Genomic DNA, 23,416 nt, shown 5'->3' on the forward strand with positions numbered 1-23,416 from the left:
CTTTTTCCAACTTTTTTTCCTTTTAATTCAAAGACTCTTATTATATGCATTTTCTTTCTAGTGACTTTTTTTCGCAAAAAATAATAGCAAGTTCTTTCGTGAATGAAAAGATAACATTTTCTTTCTAAAAGCAAAAGGCTGTCCCCCCAAATTAAGAGAGATAGTGCCCTCACTCGGAAAAGATTTTTGAAGAGACAATGTAAAAATCATAATGAATGAGGACAAAGACTTCATAAGACATTGAAAAAGTTGAAGTTTCAAAAAGAAGAAAAGTAAGGAAAACATTTTATTGAAAATAACTTGGTCACAAATGGCTCATGGCTTTTTCGGACAAAAAGAAAACAAAGTCTATCTAATCCTTAAGAATCATCATTGACATGAAAAATAAGAAAAGGAACTCCAAAATGCTAAATGAGATTAAAGTTGCAGCATGTTTTTTTTTAAGAACTATACTTTACTAAGGCCAAGAACGAGAACATGATCGAAATAGGAAGAAACTAGATGGTCATAGTTTCACATTTAAACTAAAAAAAAAACCAGAAAAGATTCACAATACCATCCTACCAAAACCTAACATGCAACTAAATTCCAAAAAATAATATAACCAAAATAAAAAGAATGAAACTTCCCTCAAAGTGGTGGTTGCACAGGAGGTTGCATATAGCAAGCTCTTCAAGCGATTTGACTAGCCAACCTCCTGGCATCTTCAAACACTACTTCCCATTCCATAAATTTATACATCCGAACATTATCCTCCCTACTTCTCTTCGTTGGTCCATTAGATAAATCTACTGAATCGACCCATTTTCTCGAATTTTCGACCACTGTCACAGAGGGAGGTGCCAGGTGCCTTGCCTCAATCTCCATGTTCAAACTATCGTCAATTTCCATGCTTCACACCCCTGGACTTCCCCCTTTGTGTTCCCCTTGTTGACTCTCTTGTCGGTGCCCCAATTCATCAAAATGTACATTGCTTTCTTTGCGTGGGATATCCTTTTCTTTATTTTCAGTATTCACATGATCTTTCTTTTTAGACTAAAGGTTCAAAACGAGATGTGGGTTACTAGGGGCACTATAAGGGGGAGCCACAAGGATGAACTTTTTGATGGGTAAAGGTGGTCTGCTGTTAGATGTAGTAGCAGGCGTTAAAGGAGGCTCAAGAGGTCTCAATGACATTCCAAACCTCTGACCTTGTCAAAACATAGGACCCGGTTGATACCCACTCATCGGCATCCCTCCTAGAAACATAAATTGAGATGAAGGGGGAGGGGTACTAACTATAGGTGAGGGGACTTGGGCATAATTAAACAAATTTTGGCCGAATCCGAGTGAATGTTGCGGCTGGACAGCATGGTTTTGTAGGGGAAAAAATTGATTTTAATGATAAATAGGTTGAAGACCTATCGAAAAAGTTGGGAAATTGGAAGAATGTGAACTGTAGGCACGGAAAGTGGGAGGAAACAAAGGATACATACCAGAAAAATTATTCCCGAATTGCTGCTGAAAACTGGCAAGAAGAGGGTCAAAACGCTGCTGAAACGATCCCAAAGTTGGTGGGTTTTGAGCCCGGACCAATGACCCATCATATTAGTTGCGTATCGAGACTTGTGGCACTTTCGGGTTAGTGATAAACGGCCGGAAACCCCCAGTCACTGCTGCTGGTTGAAAAATGTGGGTATTGGTAGTTTGAACATTCAAAATTTGGGAGCTTGAGGGATGAGAACTTATGGGTATTATGGTAGATGAAGAGTGGAATGCAGTGCTATGAGAAGATGAAGCCATGGATGATGAAGAATGAAAAACACCAAACCAATAGCAGGTACCAAAGATGAAGCCATGGATGATGAAGAATGAAAAACACCAAACCAATAGCAGGTACCAAAATGTTCCATAATTATCCATTGACCAACTTTTAAATTCATTAAAAGCCTTACAGCTGACTTACTTTCCATTCCACAGTATTCCAACGGCTAGTCTTTATTTTGGGTTGTTTAGGAAAGTTTTGATATCCAGAACATTTCCTTATGATAGCATAATCTCTATTAATATTTTTGCTATCTTTTTCATTTCCTTTTTGGTGTCTTCTCGTGTCTGTATAAATCAACCTTGTACCCTCTTTTGAATCGATCAAGTCTAAAGCATTTCACCCATTTTCTTTCAAATTGTTTGGTCTTTTGTTATAAAGAAGACTCAAATGAGAAGATGGAGAAATTTTTTTTTTCAACCGTAAAAACGAAAAGGGGAAGAGGGGAAGAGAAGAGGGGGGCTGTTTTGTGTGAAAGAGAAGAAGAAGAAGGTGATGATGTGTCCCTTTTTATTTTAAATTAGGGTTTAAGATTTTAATGTAATTAAACAAAAACCCATATGGAAAAGGAAACAACAAAATTAAAAAAAAAAAAACACTACTTTTTTTTTTTAAATAAAGCCCAAAATACATATACTCTTTATTTTTATTATTATTTTTTTAAACCTCCTTAATTTGATTAAAAATGAAAATTTATCGCACCCCTTTATTTCAAGTCAAAACTAACTCCCAAAATTAAAATCAAAATTTTTCGAATTTTTGGAACGAAACGAGGCGCCATAAAAAAATTTTCAATTTTTCAAAATTTCACCCAAACAACTTGTTAAAACCTTAATCTTAGCCAAAGTAACCTATCTACAATTGAAAATAGTCTTACGTTTTAAAATTTAAAACAAAAGAAAACTAATCTAACTAACATTAACTGACTTTTCATAAGAAGAAAACTAAAACCTAACAAACTACCTAACAAAACAATTACGAAGTACACTTAAACAAGAGAAAAATAGAAGTAGAGATAAGAAAACTCCCTTATGGTGCAGGCTCCTTCTCAACATGTAGGCTAAAAGTCTGGTTGCGATGGTGATATTTGGTCTTGTATTCTCATGACAATCTCATATACTCTTAAGACCGCTAACCAAATGATTTCTTCCCACTAAACCATGGGAAAGTGCTTTGTTCTTAGTAGTCTTAAACTCTCTTGGTGGATCCAATTGATTTATTACCTATAATAGTTGAACATTCAACCTGAGAATCCAACCAAGGTGTCAGACGGATCTCCTCGCACTTGCGCCTTTCTTTATGGTTTTCTTGAAAAATTCATCCTGCACTATGAAAATACACATATTAAAAAGTGCAGAAAAATAAAAGACTGGAATTTAAATAAGCAGTAAACTAAAACTTCCCTCCTATAGATATAACTTTGAAGAACTTTTGGAGGCTTTAGACTTTCAACTCATTTCTTTGAGCTCATTTAATCTTCCTTCAGCTACAACCATGTCATAGTTTCTCCTCTTTAAAGCCCAATATGCTTCATGGTTCAGCTCGAGGGGTAGGTTTGATACTTTTCTACATGTGGTTTTGGGAATTGAAACTTCGGTTTCAACATAAAATCCTTCATTTGCATATGTCTCATCCTCTTTTGTTTCTTTATTTCTTCATCCATGAGATGTATGGGGAGTTCCCCATTTTGTATGTCTTGAGAAATCTTTTGAGGGTAAGGAGAGAGTGGTCCCATATCTATAAGTGATATTTCGTGAAAAGAATTTTGAGGGAAATGAGAGAGTGATCTCATAACTGTAAGTGGTGGGTTTGAGCCTACTACAATCTCATCATATGAACTTATCCCATTCTCTTTGTTTTCTAATCCCTTTTCTTCCTTTTGGAGATGAATGATCAACTCCCCCTAATGTATGTCTTGATTTTCTTCTAAAAAATGTTGAGGGAATGGAGAGAGTGATTCTAAATTTACGAGCATTGGGTTTGAGCCTATTGTTACCTCACATATTCATCTTTCTGTTCAATCACCTCAACTGATTGCTCTGGTTCAACTTTTTTCTCATTCTCTACCACGTTGGTCATATCAAATATTTTTGGATCATCATTTTCCACGTGGAACTCAAGTTCTTCATAAACTAGCTTACCCCTTAGGTTTGCTATCTCACTTTGCTCTTCTTTTAGCATTGGGGATTCCATGTTAGTTGGCAAAACTTCTTGTGTAATGTTTCTCCACTCATCGGTCAACTGCCCCAGACAGATCTGTAGGTTGCATATTGCTGCGTCATTTCTTGCCATAAATTCCATCATCATCTCTTCAAGGTTGCAACGTTGCGACGTTTGCACTTGTTCTGGCATCCATTGTTGATCGTAATCTTGTTGATGCTGCATTGGGAACTCTTGTGGGAATGTTTGCTCATATTGTTGGGTAGGATGAGAATAGTTTTCATCATATTGTCTTTCCCACTAGAAATTTGAATGACCTCCCCAACCTTGGTTGAAGGTGTTCGAATGAGGGCCTGAGTTCCACTGGTTTTGTTGTTGACCTACAAAATAATTAGAATTAGGATAGGATGGATAATAATCGAATGGATGGTTGCCTCCACAATATATACAAGAATAGTGATTTTCATCAACTATGGAGAAGTTACTTCCCATTGCTTGGTTATGCTGCATTTGAAACATCGATGGAACTGGAGCATTCCAAGGTGAAAAGGAATTCATCTCAAGCACTTTTTTTGTTGGATGAACAAATAAAAGTATCTCCCATACTTTTTTTTCACTTTTTTTTTTTTCAGTTTCTAAGTTTATGTTCTCTTCTCAATCGATGAAAGGTTCTTTTAGTTTCAAGATCGAAGGGTAATAGAAACGAATGTGTGCTCATGAACTGAACAACAACCTTCGAGGTTTTGATGTAAATCGAAAACGTTTGAGAACAGACACACGACAATTACAAGAATCGATCACAAAATTAATAAAAGACTAAATCAAATTGGTCCCCGGCAACAACACCAAAAACTTGTTTGGGATTTTGGAATGAAAATAAATGATAGAGCGCAAGTATATACCCGTCACAAGTAGTAAAACGGAACGAGTATTCCGAGTATCGATCATCAGGGACAAATGAAGTCTTTTTAATGAAAATGATGTTGATCGGTGACTTTGTAATTGATTTTGAAGTAATAAATAATAAGGATAATGTTGGTTTTGATATTTAAAGACTCAATGCAGTAAACCCAACCCAATTACTTCGAATTAGCTAAAAATACAACTATTTTTTCCAAGTATAAGACTATTTCTAATATGTCTATTAGAAAAAAGATCTTAATTTAATAAAAACCAACCGTAACCTTAGGTCGAGGTCCTATGTCTAGGCTACCCGAGCAAAACCTTTATGTCTAAAGTATTTCTCTCTAAAGTTAAATCATTAAAGCTGTGAACATGTATCAACCCTTTCAGTATTGATGCTTGGTTAAAACAATAATTGGTCAAATCAAGTTTTAACTTTATAAAAACAACTGTAAGTGATAAAAGAAGAGAAAAACGTATTTTGCCTTGTCGGATTTAAAAACTTTAGCTAATAATCCATAACTGGGCTTGGAAAAAATAAATTTAGCTCATGATAATAAAGAAAAAATAGAATTTAATATTGATGGAAGTAGACGACATGATTAAAATATGAGTAGAATTAAAACAAGCTAGAAATGGTGGAGTTGTAACCCGAATGACCCTAACTCGTTCTCTTTCAAGATTGGGGAGCAATACTCAGTCAATTCCACAAGGTTGTGTGATTACAACTTCGAAGATAGAGAGAAAGAAATAAATAAACATGCACGAACTTGCTGGAATTTTAATTGAACAAGATTAAAGCTTACATTGGGAAAGCAACAAGCTGAAAAACAAGAATGCATTTGAAATAAGCAAGGTTTAAAACAATAGCAACTAAAACCTTAAAAGAGAAAACGTAAATAAGCTGAGAGTAAATGTCTAAAGCTGAAATGATCACTCTGAAGATGATAATTGAAGTTAACGTGTTGCTGAATTTATAGGGACTTTAAGGTGGTTAGGAGGTTGAGAGTTTTGTGGAGAGCTATCTATTTCAAATACCTTTTAGTTGGCTTGTTGTTAAATTGGCAATCTCCAATGCACGGAAGACACGTGGAAAGGCTGGGGGAAGCTTCGAATCACACCAAAACGTGGGTTTTACAATAAGAGAATTCTCGGGATTGGGGAAGGCGTCAGGCGCCTAGCTCTGCATTTTTCTGCACAAAATTATAATTTTCATTATAAATCAACTCTAAATGATGCAGAAACGCCCTATATGCATGTATAATCTAAGATAACTCCAAATGAAAGGTTTTGGACACTATAATAAGTTTAAAATATGATTTATGAGTATAAAACATTATAAAACAGCACAAATTTAGCTTCTTTTTACCCTTACAAAAAGGGAAATCACGAACCGACCAAAAAATGGAGAGGTCAAGAGAGAAGCAACTGAGCTCGAGGTGGAAGAAGTGAGATCGAGTCGGACAGAAGGATCTACCTCGAAAATTTGAAAAATATACTCCAACCACGGTTTCCCTCGAGCAGGTATTAATGGAGATCAAGGATCAAAAGTTGCTTAAATGGCTAGAAAGGATGAAAGCACCTCCGAATAAGAGAAGCAAGGGGCGATACTGCCTCTTCCACCAAGACCATGGGCATACCACACATGATTGTTTTGACCTCAAGGAGGAGGTGGAAGGGCTCATCCAGAAAGGGTATCTCAAGGAATATATGGACGATCCCAAAGCGACTCAAAATAGTGAGAACGACAACAAGTCTCCTGCCATGGAAATCCAGACAATAATGAGAGGTTCAACAGAAAAGGGAGTCTGGCAGGAAAAGGAAGGCGAACGTGCAGGAAGCAAGATCAAGCCTAGGGCATTATGAAATCTACCACACAGCTTTTGTAGGACAACCCTCAAAGATCGAATTTTCAGAGGATGAGACCACCACCCTCTTCCACCCACACAATGATGTGTTGGTTATCACCTTGCAGATAGCCAATACGAAGGTACACCGAATCTTGGTGGATGGGGCAGCTCGGCTGTCATCATCTCCTCAACAGCTTATGAGGCTATGGACTTAGGGGAAAAAATGCTTAAGAGCAGCCCCGCACTGCTAGTGGGTTTCAGGGGAGAATGGCCCATCCTAGAAGGCAAGGTGGAATGACCGGTCACAATCGGAAGTGGACTGAGAAGCGTCACCAAAATAGTGGAATTCCTCGTCGTTGACTACTCATCTTCCTACAATGCAATATTAGGAAGATTGACCATACATACGCTCAAAGCGATACCTTCTACGTACCATCAATCTATGAAATTCCCAATGCCTGGAGGTGTAGGTGAGGTCAAATGCTACTACACCTCGTTAAGAGGCTACAACTCAGGAATTGAGACCTCTACTTCGAAATGATCACGGCTACTTTGGGAACTAATGGATAGGGTGTAGGGTAGATGCAACCTTTCAAGGTTGTTTTCTTTTGTTTTTATCTTTTTCTACGGTTATGTTATTTGGTTATGCGTTGATTTTGGTTTAATAAAATTCTTATTATCTACTTGAGTAACCACTGTCATTACTTTCTGTGAACTCCTCAAGTAGGGGGCATATATGGAACAACAGAATATAAGGGAACAACTAAAGATCTCGATCAAGGCCAAACCAAAAGCAGGGGCCACTCAGTCTAGCACGGTTAAAACACGAGGCAGAGCGAGGAGTCAAGTAAACGACGAGAGTAGGGGGTGCAAAACTACTGGCCGTAGCCAACAGTTTAGAAACCCACAAGAATTAAAGGCAGACAAAGTCAACTCCGCCAAAATTAGAGCATTAAGCAAATAAAAGCTTGAAGAGATTTTATTAAAAATTCTGACGTACAGCCAACAACAGTAATAAGGAAAACAACAAAAATATTAGATTTTCTGAAACATGAAACATCAACAGACGACTTGACCCACGCTGTTTCTACTCGTCATCATCATTGTTGTCCATATCATCAGGGGCATTGCATTCAGCCTGGAAACACTCCTGAAGAAAGGAGTAATCGACGTCGGAGTGTTCCTCGGAGACCTGATGAAGAGACTAGGAGACGCCACATTCCATGGCGGAATTCTGTAAATTGATGTAATCTTGGGTCTTCTTAAACTCCTCAGCCAGGAATTCGGAGTTCGAGAGCGGGCATTGGCCTCGTCAAGCTTCCTTTACAGAGCAGCTAGGTCATCTCGAGATCTCTTCCTTTCAGCCTCCAGGTCATGCTGAACATTTGCCAGCAAGATGTTAGCTTGGTCTAAGGAGGCAAGAGCTCGGTCCAGTTCGTCCTAAGGAGTGTATTGGCTGTGGAGGTAGTTGATTTCGTCAGCAACTCTACCCGAAAACACGACCAAGCGGTTAAAAACCTATTAAAGTCAATAGCGACGTTATTCTGAGTATGACATTAAATACCAGAAGCCAACTACAAGACTGACCTGGTGGAGATCACAGAGGCTGGTGCGAATACTTTGTTAGGGGTTTGAGTAACCAAAATTTGACTCGCTTGACGACTCTCCCAACTCTTGCCAAAGGTTGAAGGCTCTCTCTAGATAGGCTGCCCCGTTGGCATAAGCATCATACATACCCGAAAAAGGGAAAGCTGACACCTGGGAGGAAGACCCATGATAGCCACAAGAGAAAGACGGAATGGATGTCCCTTGAAGTCGAGCAGAGCGACGAAGCGCAATAGAAGGCATCGAGGGTCAAACCTGGGCTCGAGAGAGGGGATCGTTATTCGTCAAATAAGTGATCTCGACATCAAAGGCCCGACTAGATCCAGCACCCGAGCTCCGAGAGTTTCGATGACATTCTCTTTCGAATAAGGAAGTGACCCGTCACGACATTCCTACTAGGGGAATACGAAATAAAAATCAGCGGGACGCAGATTTAAAGCAAACTCCTGATGGTTACCTGAAAGTGAAAGAGGAGGAGCCAAGCCAAAATCTACTAAGTTCTGTTCATTTTACCAAGTCTGGTCCCTACCGCTCGACGTCGGGTAACTACAGGACGGTGTAGAAGTTCAATGTCTTGGTGGAGAGTTCACAAGTGTGGGAAACTGCCAACAAAAGAAACAAAAAGAGGAAGTTTAAAATATGATATAGGAAAGCCTCGATAAGAGTTTAGGAAGCCACCTACCTAACTCTCTACACTCCATCGGGATAGTAAAATGCAATACACGGTCGTCCCAGGCAAGCCAGTCGCCGCCGACAAGGAACCACTCATCCTTCCAGTGCTTTATCAAGGAAGAACCTGAAATAAGAATTTGGTTTCGTGAGCTAACATAAAAATGGAAGTTGTCGTCGGGGCTATGCTTAAGGAAATAGAGCAACATGAAGGTGGTCGCGATTAAGGGTTGGTCACCCTTGAGATAAGACCACAAGATGCAACAACTGATCAAAGTAGACCACTCATTAGGGACGATCTGGGAAGGAACTACTTAGTTAAAAGCTAAAAAGTTTTGAAGGAACAAGGGCAATGGTAGGTGAACGCCAAACTTAAACATGGCCGCATAGAATACGACTTGCCCGGGGTAGGATCTGTCGATACTTTCCCCAGGGTTTGGGAGACGAAGGCTAACCGAATCACTAATGCAGTATTTTGAGCGGAGATGACGTAAGTCCCTCACCGTAAGCGTGGAGTTGTCCACCCAGGAAAGATGGAAGGGTCGGGACTCAGAAGACAGGTGGGATGACGACTCGTCGTTGGAGGTAGTCCACTAAAAGTTTAAATCACTACCAGATGCCATGGAAATAAGCAAGTAGAAAAGAACAAGAAAGGAAAGGTGATTACCTCGAACTGGAAGGGGTGAGTGAAATGTGAAGGAATGGAATGGGTTTATATAGCCCCAGAAAGCATGGGGGCGTGGCTCGGACTAGTGGTCACAAACCACTAGGCCGAAGCCTGCTCGGCACTATGAAACCCAAGACGGCCTCGGTCATGGGTTCTGCTGCGAGGTGACTACACCTCTATGGGAACTAGTGCATGACATGACAACACTTCCACGAGAATCGATGATGTGATCAAACCTACACGGTAACCAACAAAGTGGGCTCGACAGTCGAGGTGGTGACAACTCGGTCACAAATTTCAACACGGCTCGGCTCGGCAATCGAGGAAGAGGTCACCTCGGTCGTGAGGCTTGACCAAGAAATGACTACACAGTGACAGATGTGACTCGTCCTTCACGGGTCCATTAGGTGCAAACCCGAGGTTGACAGAGACAACACTCTACGTGGCCCGCTAGTAAGTGTACTCTCAAAGTGATAGATAAAAGTTTAAATACATCACTTCGAGAGTAGGGGCAATTGTTATGAAGTAAAAGTGGCAGCGAAGTAAGACGGAACCGAGTGAGACGACCCACGGGGAGTGGGCTAAACTAAACAGGGCTCGGTTCCGACCCCTGCTCGATACCGAGCCCTGTCCTTGTTCTTCTGCTGCTGTTCCAAGACCTAGGGTTGAAGCATCCTGGCCCGTAAGCCCACGAATATCAAAACTTAGGGTTAGGATGTTGTGAAACCTTAGGAGGCAAATCGACTATAAATAGGGAGGGGATCACCCCAAGCAAAAACTACACTTTCAAGTGTCTTACTTGTTTAGTGATTTCTCCTTTAGTTAACTTAGGCATCGGAGCCAGTGTGACAGAAGTCACATCGGGTTAGGTTTGTTCGATTTTGCAGGTATCCGGTCCCTTGATATTCGAGTTTGGTGCACAAGGTGGAGTGAACTGGTCTACCAGAATCCAAGCATCAACATTGACGAACACCTACGTTAATAAGACAAAGAAGACGTCAACACATTTAAAATCTTGGAGTCAAGATTACGGAGGTAGAAACATAGGAAAATGGAAAACGCGTTGAGCTGCCGATGGATTCTTGGCGACTAAGAACAGTAAGGATTTGGCTGTGGAAGCTTTAATTGGCTTTCTTTTTGGGGATTATTTTAACTCTGAAAAGTTTGTGAACATAATATTGTAATATTTAACTGCAATTTGAGGCCGAAATATGAAAAATATTATTGGATCAAATGTCGTTTCGACAAAACAGAAGCTACTTACCAGTCGGATTAGGGCAATGGAGCCACCGCCCACTGGCGAACCTTTTAAAGGAATGCAAATGGCCAACTGAACCGATCCATCGGTCGGAGATTATTTTATTTCTTGCTCGGGATGAACCTCATCATCGGATCGCTGTTGTGATTTCTCTCGACTCCAAATTCGAACTGCGCTTGTTTTAAGCTGTGTTTGGAAGTGAGTTTTACTTTTGTCATTGTCAAAATCACCGTACTTTCCATTGTATGTATGACAAAGTAAAACATTGATTTTAAGAAGGCTTAAAATCACTTTAAATTGATTTTTAAGGTAGTCATGATTTTGGAAAATCAATTATACTTAAATGTCTTTTTCAAAATCACACTCTTTGACTTTCTGAATCTTACAAGTTTTTTTTTTTTCATTGTTGGTTAAATTATCGTTTTCAGTTTGATTTTTATAGTTTGAGTTTTGATATAAATTTATTGGCAATTTAATATTTATAATTTAAGACTAATTTTATGGTGTTTACAAAAATGTAGGGATATGATCAATTGGTAGGATATGACTTAAACTTGAGAATGTAAAAGCTAAAAAGTTGTAATCTCATTTCTCTTCTGGAGGGGCTATTGTTGGGTTTTGGCAAAATATTGGAATTAAAGTTGTTCCACATTGGAAGAATAGGTCTCCATGTGCTAGAAGTTTCCCACATCAGAAAAGGAGGAGATGTGTTTCAACTACTATAAAAGGAGCTCATGGCCTTGGGTTTTAATCATCCCAATTGAAATACTTTAAGCCTGATATACTAGCTCTAGTTAACTGAGCGATATTTGCTTTGAAAGAGTGTTTTGTGTAATTGGGGTCGGGAAGAGAAATCTGTGTGATTGTAATAATTTTTCACAGAGTGGATTTTCCCTTGTGGGCCGTAGTTTTTTCTCCGATTTGGAGTTTTTCCACGTTAATTCTTGTGTTTCTTTATTTTATTGCTTTCTTTAAATTTCTAAGTTATTTTCTGCTTATTCCTGCGGTAGAAGTAGGGGATTTTTCCCAACAGCTATTTGGTTAGAGGTTTCAAAAAGCAACCATGGAAATAAGATGTTGGGAATCTAAAATAATTGTATATATGTCTTAGGATGCTGGAAACAAATTATATAAATGTTTATTTTGAGTGATTACTCTAGATATATGAATTTTATGTCACTATAAACATTAGTAAATAACTAATCAAATTTAATATAAATTAAATTATTTTAACTTATTAATTATTTTATATTAATATTCTAAATTTTAAATTTTAATTATATTGGAATAAAAAAGGGTTAATTATATTGACAAATTAACCTAATGATCAATTTAATAATTAATAATAAATATTATTTAACTAAAATTTAATATATACGCTATTTAGCAAAATAATATAAGTGTATAAAGTATTTAAATTAACAAAATTAACTCGCAATAATTAATTTACATTAGTTAATTTATTTTTATTAATTTTTATTAAATTCAATTATTAAAACTATTGTAAGTAATTATATTTTAATTTAATTGTTGGTTTTATTTAGCAATCAATCTTAATACTTATTATAATACTTATTATAAAAGAAACGTGTTTAACCAAATTAATTAAACTTATTATAATACTTATTATAAAAGAAACGTGTTTAACCAAATTAATTATTTTCATTTAATTGCTTGAACTTTTTACATTAAAAAAAGCAAGTATATACTTTAATAAATTAATTTATTACAATATAATAATTAATTTAGTATATTTTTAGTAAATTTTAATATTGTTTAATTAATTATAAATTAAATTTAAATATTTTAAGTAATTTTAATTAATTAATTTTAATAAAATAAAGTAAAAAATTGCATTTGTTATGGATGAGAAAATCTCTATTTTCTACCCTTCAAATTCCTTTTATTTAAGGAATTCAAAAGTGAGATATCTTAGATATTCCATATTCAAAAGGAGAAGATATCCTAATTGTCTCAAGATTCTCCCAAGATTCAGGTAATTAGATTTCCTAGATGTATTAGGATTTGAATTTCACAATCCCTCGTAGATTCAACTCCTATAAGAGAAGTAAGCCAAACCCTAAAGGTATGCTCACAACACTCTAAACTTTATACACAACTACTCTGATTCTGACTTAAGCATCGGAGCCTGTGTGGCAAGAGCCACACCAATCTTTAATGATATTCTGTTTTGCAGGTCCGGCCGTTAGTGCTATTCTATTTTGTAGGTCTCGTCGATCCCTTTATTCTAGAAAATTGGTGTGAATTTGGCAAAATCCCAAAAGGCCAAATTTCTACATCAACAATTGGCGCCGTCTGTGGGAACAACTAAGATCTAAAAGTCAAGACGATTGACGACGAATTGACCGAGAACTTCGTAGATCCAAGGAGATCTCGGGAGAAACGAATCGACATGTATTCTGGAGACAGACCACAACTTTCTAATGACGAATGCCATACGACTCGGGGGCTTCCCCTACCTGAGGTAGCTGAGAAAAAAAAAACAAATCAATTAGTCCTGAGACAGGACCCAGAACGAGCGTATTAACAAATCCCAGGACAGATCCTGGATGAGATAAATGGACGGATTCCAAAACAGATCTGAGATAAACGAGTCAACAAATCCCAGAAAAGAAAAAGCAACTGATTAACATACGGAGTTTCTACTTCAGACGATGGTAAGTTTGCTGTGTAATTTTGGTTGTTTATGATTACAAGAGTTTGGGTTTAATTTTATGGTAACCGCATATTTAGTAGATCGCATAATTTAGGATTGATTTTTTGGTAACTACATGTTGATATTATGTTTCCTAAGATACTTACTCGTTTGTGATTTAAAAAAGTTCCTAGATACTTATTACTTGAGCAATTATCTCTTTATATATTATGAATAAGACTTTTGACATCTAAAATATAATTACATCTTTACTACTTAAGCGTTTATCTTTTACTCTAAATGAAAATCTCTCAAGTGGGGGCATGGGTAAATAAATCAACAGCTGGTTAAGGAACTCGAACAGGGACACACCTAGAAGCCCGAGATGCTGAAAAAGGCATGCGTACAGGCCCAACAATGTAAAAACAGAAAGCAGGCAAGCCTAACCAATCAATAAAACCCACGGGTAAAAAACCATGTGGCAAAAGCCAAAATAGATTAGAAACTCGAGGGTCTTGATTTAACTTGGGGTAAAAAACCGACAGAAGCCAAATATGTTAGAAACCCAATGTGGCAACTAAACTCAGGATATAAAAGTCATTGGCAAAAGCCAAATGGGTTAGAAACTCGAGAGTAAACCCTAAGGTATAAAATATGGGCAAAAGCCAAAGATGTTAGAAATCCAAAGGAAGTACCACTGGCCCTGTTGAAAGTTAGATCCCAAGCCCAAAATATAACGATTAAAACTAATCGTATAGCAGTACCTAAGAGACTTGATTGCAGCCAACTATAGCAAAAGGGGATGGAGGCTATGACAGCCAGCCCATAAAACGACAACTGACAACAACAAAAGGGTATCGACTGGACTTAGGGTATAAAACCATTGGCAAAAGCCAAGTAGGTTGGAAACTCAAGAGTAAACCAAGAGACTTGACTACGGCCAACTACGACAAAAGGGTATCAACTGCACTTAGGGTATAAAATCATTGGCAAAAGCCAAGTAGGTTGGAAACTCAAGAATAAACCAAGAGACTTGACTATGGCCAACTACGACAAAAGGGTATCGACTGGACTCAGGGTATAAAACCATTGGCAAAAGCCAAGTAGGTTGGAAACCCAGGAGTAATCAAAGAGACTTGATTACAACCGACTACGACAAAAGGGTATGAGGGCTATAACAAGCCAGCCCATAAAAACGACAACTGTTAACGACAAATACTCTCAACACTAAGGGACTTGATTGCAGCCAACTACAACAAAAGAAAATGGAACTACGACAGTCAAAAGGCTTGATGGAAGCCAACTACAACAAAAGAGAATGGGGGTTAGGAAAGTCAGCATAATTAAGATTACAATCAACAGCGACCAAAAAAAGGCTATTCCACAAAAATAGTCAACCCATGAACAACAAAACACTCTCAAAGCTGAACTTTGACAATCTTCAACTTTGAGAGTGGGGGCTATTGTTATGGATGAGAAACTCCCTATTTTCTACAATTAAAATTCCCTTTATTTAAGGAATTCAAAAGGGAGATATCTTGATGGTATGATTAAGGAGAAGATATCTTATATTCAAAAGGAGAAGATATCCTAATTGCCTCAAGATTCTCCCTATAGGTAACCAGATTTCCTAGATGTATCAAGATTTGAATTTCACAATCCTTAGAGGGATCGGGATTTAACTCCTATAAATAGGGAAGTAAGCCAAACCCTAAAGGTATGCTCACAACACTCTACACTTTATACTCAACTACTCTGATTCTGACTTAAGCATCGAAGCTTGTGTGGCAAGAGCTACACCGATCTTTAATGCTATTCTGTTTTGCAGGTCCGACCTTTAGTGCTATTCTGTTTTGAGGGTCTCGTCGATCCCTTTATTCTAGAAGATTGGTGCGAATTTGGCAGAATCCCAGAAGGTCAAATTTTTGCATCAACAGCATTAAAAGAAATAATTTATTGAAAAGAAGAGAGAGAAAAGCATGACAGAAAACTCATTACAACAAACCCATGAAAATGGAAGGGCAAAGAAAGTCGCTGTAGGAGTAACAATTGATGCTTAGGAATACGTGATTCCCGATAAAATATTTAAAATCTATAGCAAACATGAGTTTAGATTGTCTCCTCTACAAAAAAAACAAAAAAAACAAAAAAAAAGTTTTAGATGGTCAATATCCATTCCCACCCAATAAAACCTCCAACCAAACGCCCCGTTATATCCATTCCCACCTAACAAAATCTCTAACCAAACGGCTCATAATATCTCACTGATCTTATTCTGAAGAAACAAATAAAATTTTTAATTAATCCAATTTTACTTTTTTTTTATAACAACAACTACAACATAGGAATAGAGCCCATATGAGAATAATTTAATTGTAATGGACACTTATTCCTTTTCCTAGGTGGATGATAATGTGGACATGTAGACCTATCATAATTTTACGCCTGGCATTTTGATGAGGTGTGGAATTTCAACATGAACACATTTTTTATGATATGGCTCCCTACGGTCCTAGTTTTATGATATGGCGCTCAGCTGATATATTTTGCTAACGTGGCAAAGACATGTTCGGATGACGTGGACAAATCACAATATGACACATGGTGGCTGGCTGATGCATGCGGCATGGATTAATGAGGCTACGACACGTGGTGTCTTACAAGTGGATATATTTGAAATTATTATTGTATTAATCATTTCGATTATCTTATTTTAGGACAAACAAATTCATGCCCCATGTTATTAACTTATCTTTCCATCTTTAGATATTTTATTATTATTTTCTTCCTCTAATTACATAATGATATGTGGCGGCCAACAATTAGTTGTTGAATTCATACTATTACCAAATTTAATAATAATTGATAAATTGATAAAAATTGAATTGAAATGATTGAAAAATTGAATTTTGAAATTTAATTTGATAAAAATTGAAAAAAAAAATCACCAAATTTAATTTTGAAGAATTCTTACTATTGAGCTGAATATTTCTAAAGGATTTTTTGAATTTTTTTTTGAATTTTTGAATTGCTTTGAGTATTTTTATTTAGCTAATTTGAAAGCAAGTGACATCTTCCTATCTATTTTTTTTGGAGAGTTTTAGTGTGTGAAAAATCTTTATTCACCCAAAGAATTTTTCTTTTTGCCGACGAAACTTTTAACGACGAAGTGTAACTGTCATCACCATAAATATCCTATGGCGTAATTCATCGCCACAAGCTTTGTACTTTTGGCAACGAAAACTACATTTCGTCTCCAAAAGTACCCTACAACGAAAAAAATAAAGTTATCTACAAAAAGTTTTGCATAATAAGAGATTTTTTTCAAAACTTATGGCAATGAAATTAAATTTCGTCACCATAGGGTACTTTTGGCACCAAATGTAGTTTTCGTCATCATAAGTTTTGAAAAAAAAATTAAGGCAACAAAATTTTGGCGACGGAATCTTCACCAAAAGTTTTGTGAAAAGAGAGGGAATTTTGCTGCCAAATTTTTAATGAAAATTAAGGAAACAAAACTTATGGCGATGAAAGCTAGATTTCGTCGTAATAGGATACTTTTGGTGATGGAATGAAATGTTCGTCACCAAAAGTTTTGAGAAAATAGCAGGAATTTTGCCATCAAATTTTTAATGAAGATTAAGGAAACAAAACTTAGGGTGACGAAAGAAGGATTTCGTTGCCAGAGGGTACTTTTGGCGACGAAAACTAATTTTTGTCACCAAAACTTTTGAGGGAAGAGCGAGAATTTTACCGCCAATTAATTGTTTAATGAAAATTAAGATGACGAAACTAGTGGTTTTCGTGATGAAATTTTACTTCGTTGCCATAAGTCACCAATTAAACTCAGTCATTTCCCTTTCCCTTCCATTTCTGTTTTTTTTTTTTTCCTTTCTCCCAGCCCTTTTTTTGTTCAGTGCTCTCGCTCCCCTCCCTTTGCTCTGCTTCTGTTCTTTCTCCTCTCTCCCTCCTTTTGTTGGTCTGTCGTGCTTGTCCGTCCGCCGCCGCTCTGTTTCCTTTGAGGTATGATTTTTAATTATTTTGCTGTTATTTTTTTTAAGTAATCTAAGCATCTCAAAATTACAGGCCGCCTATACTCATTTGTTGCCGTCATCGTCACTGCGGCCTCTCTCCACCACGTCTCTCTACTATTCTTTGCAGGTATAATGTCAAACTATTTTTTTTTTTTGCCTCTATGATGTTACGAACTTGTTACGAACTTGAAATCAAATTACTGTTGCTTTTTAATTGTAGATTTTTGAAGTTTCTGAATTCGATGGTTGAAAGTATGGTAGAGAATTGAAAAATTGATTTATGTGATGTTTGTACCTTAGTTTTTTGTTTTTGTTTTGATAAATTATTTAGGAGTTACTTAGTAGATTTGTCTTCTTTTAGAATTGTTTTCAATTGTTCAAGGTAGTGAAGCTAGTGAATTAGGTAGGTTTGTGCCCTAATTTTTTTATGTTATAAAACCATATATATTGAAACATATTGTATTTTGCATGTTTGGTTGTATGTTGTATCATATTTTACGTTTAATTATTAGCTTGTATAACTATTTAGCATTTAAGCACTACTTGAACAATGTAGTGGAATGAGTTAAGCATACAGCTCTTGGATCACATTTGTTTATATTTCATTTGTTTTTCAAGTTCTTTTACTTTTTCTCTCGAAAGCTAGGGAATTATATAAGGTTTCATGAAGCCAAAAGAAGATGGGGATTTCTAGATTAGGTTTAGATGTAGTTGGAATTTAGCTTATATTGTATTTGAATTTCTATTGATTGTAAAATCACATTTTGTTTAATATAAATCTAAGTTTATAGGATAATTTTGAATATGTCTTTATGGAGTTTCATTTAAATTTGAAGAAATATTTAGGTAACAAGATTGTAAAAAAAAAAAAAAAGATGCAATTTGTAGATAACCTTTAGAGACGAAATTAGATTTCGTGCGAAAGACCCTTGGCGATGAAATTCAAATTTCGTCATGAAAGACCTTTGGCGACGAAATTCAGGTTTCGTCACCAGTTTCATCACTATGGGGCTTTGTAGCAACAAAATTCTAATTTCGTCGCCAAAGACCTTTCGCGACAAGGCTATGCCGACGATCGTGGCGACGAAAAGAAATCGTCGCCAATACTTTTGCCAACGAAATATGTATCTATTGTGACGATTTTGTGCATCGCAAAAGCTTGAATTTCTTGTAGTGATTTCCACAATTAGTTAAGTTTAATTCTTGAGCCTAATAAATAGAACAAAGCGTGTAAAAAAAACTAGGTTTACGATCTTTAACTCGTAAAAAGATCGTGTTTATGGAAATCGTCGAGACGTGCTTGAGGAGTGGAGTACACCATTGGCTAAACCACAATAAATCTTTTCAAGCATATTTTCTTTTATTGTAAAGAATTGTTGTGCTCATCTTGAATATTTGTTTTATCATATGTTGAAGTGTCATAACTGTGCATAAATCGTCTTGGTTTAAAAAGTTCAATTAGTTTGATTTGAGCTTAAAATAAATAAAAAAATTTAGTATCGTCAGTGTTGTCGAGTTCGTAAAGAGCGTTACTCCTTGTGTTGTTTGAACACTCATCTACTTGAGCATCACTTCTATCACTCTTGTCATTTGAACACTGCTTTCCTTTAGCACTCATTCTTCTACACAGATGGCGCCAAAGGTTGACTAGAAAATTGTGATTGTAAAATAGTAAGGAGCTGTTGACATTGATGAAACACATCAGGATGGGTAGATGAAACTGCTGCTGGAGATGTCATTTGTGGCGGTTTAGTTTGAGAGTTTGGGGTCTAATTGTGTTGGCCTTGATTTTTATATCCCGGAGGATATCCATGAAGTTTATAACACTTTTCAATAGTATGTCCTAATATACCACAATGAGTGCACATAGGTCTGGTCTTCGGTTTAAAAGGAGTCTTAAGAGAAGACTTTGTCAAAGAACCAGAACTGTGAGCAGCAAGGGCAAAAGCAGGCGATACAGTGGATGAAGAAAAAATAAGACCAATAGAACGCTGTTGTTCCTCCTGGTGAACAAGAGAGAATGCCTTGTTTACTGTAGGTGATGGATCCATTAAAAGGATCTGAGCCCAAACTGAGGCATAAGATTCACTGAGTCCCATAAAAAAATTCATCATGTACTCAAATTGAAGAATTTCAGAGGCTAATTTAGCACTACCGCAAGTACACGAGCAGGTGCAAACAGCACGATATTGATTCAATTCATCCCAAGTAGTCTTCAATTTGGTAAAATAAAGACTCACAGATTGTTGTTCCTGACGTAGAGTAGCCAAATCACACTCTAATTGGAATATTTGGGGACCATTGCTTTTCTGGAAGTGTTCTTTGAGATCTAACCATATATCCTTAGCAGCTTCGGAGAATAGAATACTATCAGAAATTTCTTTGGACACGAGTTAAGTATCCAAGAAATAATCACATGATTATTAGCTGGTAGGAGATCTCCAGATGGACGAGTGATTATGTCATCGATAATGAATCCTAATTTGTTCTTAACACAGAGTGCAATCAACATTGAGCAACTCCAAGAAGAATAATTCTCTTCTGTTAAGATTTGTGTGATAAGAACTAGTCTAGTATTATCAGTGTGATGAAGATAATACGAACTATTGGTAGCACTTCCTCTAGTGTGAACTGAGGAAGAAGAAATATTAGGTGAATCAATCGGTGGATCTACGGGTAGATCAGAAGAAGTGTCCATGGCAAATGATGAAGAAGATGATCAATACGCACAAAAAAAAAATCAGTCGGTGGACGACTTAGAAAAAAGTCATGTTTGCCTCTGATACCATATTAGAAATGAGATAGAAAGGAATGAATGAGTAGTATTTCGCATTGAAAAAAAAATATCTACAGTTGTGCCTTAAATACAAAGGACCAAAAATAGTCACAAATACAAAGTGATTTATAACTAACAATCTATTCACACTAACAGCTTAGTATCAAAACTAATTTACAGAAAAATCTAACAATCTGAAAACATATTGACGTACTTAGAAGAAATTATATTGTTTCTCAATAAATGGAATTATTTTAAGAAAACTTTTCTTAAATTTTTTGTTTTTTTGTTTTTTGTCTTTTATTGATCAACTTACACACGTAGCAAAGGTTGATCAATTGTTCTACCTTTTTTTAACTCTTAAGATCTACCTCTTGTGTTTAAAAGTTCTTTATCTTTTATAGTAGAGTTAATTAGAATGATATATCTTAAACAGAAGATTAATCCAAAACTTTATGAAAACTTTAAAAGAAGGCATCTTTTGCCGATTCGAATAGCTCAAGTTAGATAAGTCACCTTAATATACTATTTCAAAGATTGATGGTTTGATCTCCTACCTCGCGATTGTTGATCTGAAAAAAACGTATTTTTTGTCATTATTATAAGATTACAAAGGGAGGTGGAGAGATTTTAATTATGAAAACGACCTTTAAATCAATTAAAGTTTATCAGTTGAGTCTAAAGTCTAATTTCACTGAACAATTGATAAAGGATCTACCTCAATTATGCATGAGAACTCTCTTATTCAAGTGAACCCCCACAATGATAATAAGAATAACTCCAATAGCTAGATTATAAACTAACTCCAAGAAAATTGAATAAATTTATGCTTGGAAAAATATGATAAAAGATCAAGAATAAAAGATAACTTGTTTCTATATTCAAGATTTCGAACTCTCCACAACTTAATTGATCAAGCTAGATTGAAATTTCTAAACATGCATTCTAAAACAAGAATAGAAAGAATGCTTAAAACTTGAGAGAGATTAAACTCAATCTAAAATTTCAATAATCAAATGTTGTGTTTGAAAAGAAAATGTACATTCCTATTTATAGTAATTGAAAAGACAAAACTTTTGTCCTAAGTAGTCTAAATTCAAACACCACCCCTTCAAATTCATTCATGAACCCTTTTAAATGCAAATACATGAATGTTATGAACCCAAGATCAATCCCAATAATTTTCCAACAATTATTTAGTCAAAACAGTGAGTATACAAGTGATTTTCAACAATTAAAGATGCCAGACGGAACTGAAATATTATGCACTAAAAACAGTATGTACAAGAGATAACACGAGATTTATAGTGGTTCGGTCCGTTAAGGCCTACATCCACTTGCACGGATGACACCTTTGCGAGTCAATATTATTACGGATCGAAAATGTACAATATTACATACAACAGAAGCTTCGTAAGGGATTAATTCGCAAGAAAAGTAAAAAAGAATGGAGAAATACAACCTTTGTAGATCTCCTTTCACATTGATCTTCGAACCCAACGAAGAACACCCACGACACGAACCCAGAATTCCTTCTTGTTCAAGAATACCACGGATCTTGAATACCCACGCATCAACCCTCTTTAGAATGCGCAGATATACACAAAAACTGCTCGATCTCGGCTTCTTATGGTTGTAGAACGTCTGATGGACAACCACGATGCTCACGGATTACAACACCCAAGTCGAAAACTTCCTCAAGAATCGATACCGTCGATGCTCATAAAAGAAACAGCAGCAGTTGTAACTCTCACGGTAACGACGAAGGTGATGGTTGCATTCTCACGGTGATGGCGACGGGGCGGCCGGGATTCTCTCTATCTCTCTCTCTTGCTTTAAGTGGTGGCTAGGGTTTCTTCCCCCAAAAGAGAACCCATCATGTTCTATCTATAAGACCCCTCAACATAAAAACGGTTAGATAATAAACAAAGGAAGGTAAATCTAATAGTAAAAGTAAATGGGTAAGGTAAACGAAACTAAAGGGATTGGGCTTACCTTGTTTGGCCCAACAAAAGAGAATAATTAACATAGGAAAATTAGAAAGGTAAAATAAGCTAAATTAATTAATTAATTGAAAACAACTTGATTTATAATAATCTCCACCTTGATGTCTATTTATCAAGATATCAATCCCATGGAGCTTGCTACCAAGACAAACAACCTATTTCAATCACCCCTTATCAAGCTACAACAATCTCACGCAAAGGTTAAACTTATCACGTGGTAATGCTTTAGTAAACATATCAGCAACATTAAACTCAGAAGCAACCTTTTTCACAGAAACTAAACCATCATTTATTACTGCTCTAACAAAATGATAACGAACATCAATGTGTTTAGTTCTTTTGTGGTGAGAGTGATTCTTAAATAAGTGTAAAGCACTTTGAGTATCACAAAAAACAGTTACAGAGACATTATCACTACAACATAATTCAGAGACAAATACCCTTAAGCCATAAAGACTCTTTTATAGCTTTAGTAAGTGCAATATATTCAGATTCAGTTGTAGATAATGCAACTATAGACTGTAAACTAGATTTCCAGCTTATTGTACAACCAAAAAGTTTAAATACAAAATCAGTTAAAGACGTACGCTTATCAACATCAACAGCATAATCAGCATCAACATACACATCAATTTCTATCCCTACACTGTTGCAATCAACTGTACTAGCTCCACCATAAGGAAGACATAAATCAAAATGACATGCAAGATATCTAACTATCAACTTTACAGCATTCTAGTGTTGTTTACCAAGATTAGCAAGAAATCTACTAATAACACTAAGTGGATGTGCAAAGTCAGGTCTAGTACAAACCATAGCATACATTAAACTCCAACAGTACTAGCATATGGAATATTATGCATTTCTTCTATCTCATTAGGGGATTTGGGAGAATCATCAACAGATAACTTGAAATGCTTTTCAAAAGGAACACTGACCTTCTTACTATCATGCATGTTTAATCTTTTTATTAGCCTTTTAACATACTCAGATTGAGACAAGTACAATTTGTTTTCTTTTCGATCCCT

At 36.3% G+C, this 23,416-nt stretch overlaps 1 long non-coding RNA gene across 7 annotated transcripts; it reads right to left on the minus strand.

Moving 5' to 3' along the window:
- Positions 1–5,515: 5,515 nt before the first annotated feature.
- LOC148212156 (uncharacterized) lies at positions 5,516–22,291 on the minus strand. 7 transcript variants are annotated; one of them, XR_015789739.1, is made up of 7 exons: positions 21,845–22,291; positions 20,899–20,954; positions 10,923–11,102; positions 10,458–10,631; positions 9,005–9,118; positions 8,305–8,924; positions 7,670–8,235 (listed from the first exon to the last, which is right to left on the minus strand). It is a non-coding gene; the product is annotated as an uncharacterized LOC148212156 (long non-coding RNA). The 7 variants fall into 7 exon arrangements; XR_015789742.1 differs by lacking the exons at positions 10,458–10,631; positions 10,923–11,102 and having other exon boundaries at positions 8,305–8,680; positions 8,780–8,924; positions 21,845–22,284; XR_015789741.1 differs by lacking the exons at positions 10,458–10,631; positions 10,923–11,102 and having other exon boundaries at positions 8,305–8,714; positions 8,780–8,924; positions 21,845–22,284.
- Positions 22,292–23,416: the final 1,125 nt, after the last annotated feature.

This window comes from Momordica charantia (genome assembly GCF_013281855.1).
Source record: "Momordica charantia cultivar OHB3-1 chromosome 3 unlocalized genomic scaffold, Mcharantia_2.0 BLBB01000003.1, whole genome shotgun sequence".
Classification (NCBI taxonomy): domain Eukaryota; kingdom Viridiplantae; phylum Streptophyta; class Magnoliopsida; order Cucurbitales; family Cucurbitaceae; genus Momordica; species Momordica charantia.